A 6547-nucleotide genomic window follows, 5' to 3' on the forward strand; every position below is an offset into this window, starting at 1 on the left:
ACACTCACGTGTGTATAAGAAAGAGCTTTATATACAAGAGCAGTTGAATATTAAGAAAACATCCCAGTCCAGATCAAGGCCATAAGTTCAATATTAGCCCATATGTCCAATACCAAGGTATAAAAATTCTCTTCAGACTCACAAAACACATGCAATGACTCCAAGTGCAGGAAGATCACGGGCAAGGGGGTGAAAGGTCTTGTGGCTCCAGTGGCAATGTAACCATCTCAGCACTGGCAGGGGTCTCCACGTGGCTCCTCCAGCTCCAGCGCTCTGTCCTACCTCCAGCGAGCTATTTATCTCCTTAACACCTCCAAATGAGGTCATCAAGCTGCCACCTGATTGACAGGCTGAACTCCACCCCTTCGTGCTTAATACTCTCAGATTGAGGACAGATTATTTGCCACCCTGGGAGGGGGTTCTAGATTGATCCTTGTGATTAACTCCTCCTTTCTCTCCCCACCCTTCCCTAATCCTCCTGGTAGCTCCACTCTCCTTGTTGGCCCTGAGGGGTTTATCTATCCCAGATTCCATGTGTTTCGGGCTCTTATCTGTAGCAGTGTGCATGCTCTGGTCTAATCCGATTTGTAAGGTAGAATTGAGGTCATGATGATCGGGGGTGGGGGTGGGGGTGGGGTGAGGAAGCACCAAAGAGCTAGAGGAAAGTTGTGTGTTTCATTGATGCTATACTGCACCCTGACTGGCTCATCTCTTCCCTGTGACCCCTCTGTGAGTGGATGTCCAATTGTCTACACATGGGCATTAGGTCTCCACTCCATGCCCCCCCTTTTTTTCCATGTTACACCCTCCATTTTTGGTCCCCCACTGCACCCATGGTTTCATGGGAGAAAAGACTTGACAATGTTCCCATACAGATCGCAGCCTTCTTCAGCTCGGTCCTGAAGCCCAAAAACCCTGCCATCCAGCCGATTCCAGCCCTGTCTGGTTCGGAAGGAAAGGCTCTGGAGTCTGGGACTCTGTGTGTTAAGGGGACTCTGCCCACATATTTATATTACAGCTCTGAAAGATTTCCCAAGAACCAGGTCAGGAGTAAAGGGAGCCTCACTTCCCACCACATACCCTCACAGAGCCTTTGAAGACTCCGTCACCAGTCAAACGTATTCCTTAGTTAAGAAGAGGCTATCCCTCTCCCCTTAGCACCAAAGCTAGCTCTGTCCTGGAATCATCTCCCCAGGGATCTGTGTCCTAGGACTGCTCCCTGGTGGTGCCGTGCATGCAGCGTTGGGCTACTAACCACATGATCAATTCAAACCCACCAGTGGCTCCAAGGGAGACAGGATATGAGGCGCCTAGCTCCCGGGGCTTGGGAAACCCAAAGAGACAGATCCACTCTGTCCTGTAAGGTCATTATGAATCGGGATCCACTCCAGGCTGTGAGTTTGGTGGTTCGTATTTGGCAGCCCGAGGCCAAATACAAGTGCTACCGGTGGATGACTTTGAAGGACAAGCAAATTATTTCTCCCCCTTCTGGAGACTGAAAAGTTCAATCCAGTTCTTGGTCATGTTGATTCTGTCAGCCGGCCAAACATCCTTAATAATCTCCATATCATTCCGATCTTTTTAAAAGACATTCCTCAGAAAGAATGAGCTTCAGGTCCATGGGATTCTGATAGGAGCTCATTAACACAACGGAAGAAGACCCCTGTTCCCAACCAGGGACCCACTCCCAGGTTCTGGGCTTACGATTTCACAAGACACACACCTCAGAGACTTTACAGGTTTGGTTCCAGACGCCTGCAATCAAGTGACCTTGGAATAAAGCAAGTCACAAGAGTTTTTTTGGTCCCTAGTACGTTCAGAAGTATGTTTACTGTTGTCTAGGCTGGTGGTTCAAATCCCACAGCTGCTCCATGGGAAAGAGATGAGGCCACCTGCCCCTATAAAGATTCCCAGTCTCAGATACCTTCTGTAATTTAAAACAAAACAAAAAACACAACCTGCCACCGAGTGGTGGATTTGATCCTGACTCATACCGGCCCTGGAGAGCTGCCCCTGTGGGTTTTTGAGACTGTCACTTTTTATGACGGAGCCTAGTGGTGTCATGGTTTCGAGTTCGGCTGCAATTCTCATGGTTGGTGGTTCGAAACTACCGGCAGCTCCTTGGGAGAAAGACTAGACTTTCTACTTCCATAAACAGAGATCATCTCAGGACCCTCAGAGAAGTGTATGAGTCAGCAATGACTCAACGGCCGTGAGTGAGAGCTTTGTATGAGAGTAGAAAGCCTCATCTTTCTCCCAAGGAGCTGCTGGTGGTTTTGAACTGATGGTCTTGAAGTTAGCAGCCCAACATGTAAGCACTCTGCCACCAGGGCTCCGCATGCCTTAGAATGTCCTCGCTGCCAATGGCTTTACTTGGGGGAAGGACCCTGGCCTGGCTCTGTGTGAGGCGAACGCCGGGCCTCTCCCAGCACAGGGAACACCATGTCCTCCCTACCTCTCCCAAGGACATTCCCCAGCCTCCCTCCACACCAACTGGTAACTTTCTGGACTTCTTCCAGGCGTGCTTTGTGAACGAGGTGATTACACTGTGAAGTCAAAGTGAAGACGCTGCTGTGTCCCTCGTTCCTCCTAGTTGACTCAGCCCGATCTCTGGCCATGGCTTTTGGAGCCAGCAAATTCAGCTTTGAGGAAAAAACGCTGTCCATCAACCGGCTACTTTGTTTCAATGAACCAAATGCGAAGTCCCAGTCCTCCCCCACTTGCATTGTCTGCCTGAATAAGACCAGGCAATTCAAGTCCAGATGATTGAAAATGACTTATACAGATGACCACTCTTTCTTCCTCCCTGCCCAACGTGGGACACACTGAATTATTCATGCAGACTCTTATTCAGCCTTCCTTCCACCATGGAAGGAAGCATAAAATGACCTTAAACCCACGGCCCTGACATTGGGTGGCCCCTTGCCTCTGTCCGGGTAGCCTAACTTCAACGCAGCCGTCAGTCCCCCAAGATGCGCCTGAACCTGTGATCATGATGGCCTGCCACTAGGCAGGGAGCCGACACAGAGGAGCAGAAAAGGAGCCCACGGACAAGAAGAATGGGCAAAACACAACACGGAAACCGATCGGAGGACGCAGAGCAGTGTAAGGCCGAAGAAGGGACAAGTCAGGGGACAGCAGGCACTGGGAGCTGAGCACCGAGAGGCACTGGCCTGGGATTGCATAATGCGGAGCTGCAGGTTCCTGCCATATGAGGAATCCCAGGCCTTTCTCACTGTGGTCTCAGAACACCTACCAGACAATTGGGTGGGTTATGCAAATAAGGTACTTTGGCCCACCAATGAGATTGGACTCTCTGCCATGGGGTCCACTCCGCCTCCTAGTAGTCCTGTAGGCCAGGGTGGAACTGCCTCTATGGGTGTCTGAGACTGCAACTTTTTTTTTTCAATTTTATTAGGAGCTCATACAACTCTTATCACAATCCATACATACATCAATTATGTAAAGCACATTTGGACATTAATTTCCCTCATCATTTGCTCTCCACCTAAGTCCCTGGCATCAGCTCCTCATTTTTCCCCCTCCCTCCACACTCCCCCCACCCAGATGGCAACTCTTTACATGAGTAGAAAGATCCGTCTTTCTCCCACAGAGCTACTGGTGGTTTCGAGCTGCTGACCTTGCGGTTAACAGCCCAGTGTATAACCACTACGCCACACAGACAAGTCTATCTCGGACGAAGTATAGCTAGAGTGCTCAAAATGAATCGTCCCACAACAATGACTATATAACCCCACTCAAGGGAAACGAACCTCGGAATTTTAGGTGAATGAATTCATTCGATGGTGTAAGTTATGGCCAAAAAAACCCCACCATAATAATAATATACAATATATTAAGGGTTCAGAAGGGTGGGAGGGGAGGGAGGGGACAAAAGGGAGCTGATATCAAGGAGTTCAAGAAAAAAGAAAATGGATTATAAACGATGATGGCAACAATTGTGCAGCTATGCCTGATCGAATGGAACTGCGGCTGGCAATGATATCTGAAAGAGCTCCCAATAAAGTGTCTAAATAATAATAGTAACAAAATGGATCATCCCAGAGGTGGGAAGAGGGGGGACCTCACTACCACCAGGAAAGAAGAGCTAAGCGAACAGTGTGGCCTTTGACCCAGGGTCTCCATGCTGAGGACCTGTGAGACCCAGGCGACCCGGGAGAGCCCACAATGGGAAGCAGCAAGCAGAGACCTGGCAAAAGCACAGGGAGCGGACTCAGAAGCCTGGCAGAAGACACCGGGGGCTTCCTCCTGCCTATCCGCCTACAGGTAGGCTGTGTTTGCACCAATAACTATTCCTTGCGACACGAGCAGACTGGAGGTTCAGAATCCAGGTGTTTGGCCAACGTTCACCAGCATGTCGGTGCCAGGAGCGGGGCCTGCAACTTCCTTGTCAACGACGCTCTGTTCATTGCACAAGAGAAACGTGCTGCGCTCGCCACACAAGGTGTCCTCGTTGGTACAAATGGTTGAGGCACCCCGTGGCTGACCTGAAGTTTGGAGGTTCACGTCCACCGGAGGTACTTCAGAAGAAAGACCTGGAAATCCACTTCAAAAAAAGAATCAGCCATTAAAAACCCTCTGCCAGGGAGCCATGTCCCACCCTCAGGGCTTCCCGACCTTCTGAAGGCCCCAGGGGCTGGATCAAACCCTGACATGACGGCCTCGAGGTATTCTTTCAACCTCAAACCCCAGACATCCCCTGGACTCTTCTTAAAGCCAAGCAGCAGTTCCTGACCTAGCAGGACTGTTTGCCTGGAGCACTGTGCTCTTTGAAGATCTGAGATCACAAAGACACAACAGCCGCTGGGGAGATCAGATAGGAGCCTTCAGGGCCGGGAGTCAATGTCAGGAAAGGAGGGTTAGAAGGGCTGCCCAGCTGGGGGCTTGTCACCCGCATTCGACACAGGGACCTTGGGCGCATGTTTGCAGCGGCTACTCCAACAACCGGGGCGGCGTGGTTATGAGTTGGGCTGGGACCGGCAAGGTCAGTGGTTTGAAACCACCAGCTGCTCTGAGGGAGAGGGACCGGATGCTCTACTTCTGTAAACAGTTACAGTCTCAGAAACTCACAAGGGCAGTTTGGTGGCCGAGTTTTGTTATTGTTGTTGTTTGGTTGGTTTATTCTCAACCACAACGGAATAAATAAAATGTACATTCAAAACAAACGTTCAGGCAGCAGAGTTCTCCCCTGTTGCAGGTAGGGTCGCCATGGACCGGAGCCGACTAGATGGCGACGGGATGGGCTTGGATTCTCTTTGCAGGCCCGAGCAGCGCAGACACACAGCTCCAGAAGCACCGGGGTGAACATGACAAGGGCAGGCTGGCTGGGACAGCTGGAGAGACGCCAGGAGAGTTGGAGCCTGCTCCCCTGCTCCGTAGGGTGCACGCACTCACACGACACACAGACGCACACACTCCCTGTTTTCATCAAATTACATTTCTGCCTGAGAGACTGCGAACAAGCAAAGCATTAACCATGCCTCGGCTGAAGCAGGATTCAAGAGGAAATCTTTAACCCATAGGCCCTCACCCCTTGTAGGACCAACTTTGAGTCTCTTTAACCCGATGACCGTGGGGCTCTGGAAGCTTGTGGTTGGGCCCTCTGACTTGGGGTCAAGAAGCTCCCCCGGGAGCACAGGGAAAGCCATTCCATTCAGTTCCATCAACAAAAGGAGCCTATCGTCTGTGGGAAGTTATGCACGGTGCCCCAGGACTGGCCGAGTTTGCCAGGATTTCAGCTACGCACAAAAAGAACTGCCCGAGAAACCAGGAATGCGTCCCAGGGCCCGCAGTGGGGTGAGGTATTCGGACCAGCTCATTGGTCGGGGGCCTCCTGGCGACTCCATATCAGATGACCGGCTAGGACACGGCTCCATCTGATGAAAGCAGGGAGGAAGGGAGCATGCCCTACCGAGAGAACCTGAATCAGACACCGCCCTCTGCGTTCTCGACCCCCGTTGGTCAGCCTCCTGAGCTGCGCAATCTGGATATTGAACTTGCAGCGTGTCTTGGAAGCCCTCTGAGCAGACGGCTGGTGTGGGGGCCATCTCTGAACAACTCTGGCTGCACAAGCGAGAAGGAATCTCCAGCTTCTAGCCGCCCGTGAGGCAGAGGTCAGCCTGAGGCCACCTCTCCTGGCACTCGGCTTATCCGCAGGGTTTGGGAATCTGCTGCAAAGGCCACAAGCTCACAGACACCATGCCCCATTCCAAACAGCCAGACTCACTGCCACCCAGTCGATTCCCGCTCGCAGTGACCCTATGGAGCAGGGCAGAACTGTCCCTGTCGACGGTTTCTGAAGCAGGAAACCTCTTCTTTCTCCTGTGGAGCGTCTGATGGTTTCGAACAGCTGCCCTTGCTGTTCGCAGCCCAGCTCATAATCACACCACCACCGGGGGTGCCACAATTAGGGAAGGGTGGGGGTGGATTAGGGACGTTAACAGGTCAACAAGTCCGGATCATAGAGCGGCAAGGTTGCGTTCTGTCGTCCGATCACCATCCTGTCTCAGCCAGCAGCTGTCTCTCC

The sequence above is a fragment of the Tenrec ecaudatus genome, chromosome 15 (genome assembly GCF_050624435.1).
Source record: "Tenrec ecaudatus isolate mTenEca1 chromosome 15, mTenEca1.hap1, whole genome shotgun sequence".
Classification (NCBI taxonomy): Eukaryota; Metazoa; Chordata; class Mammalia; order Afrosoricida; family Tenrecidae; genus Tenrec; species Tenrec ecaudatus.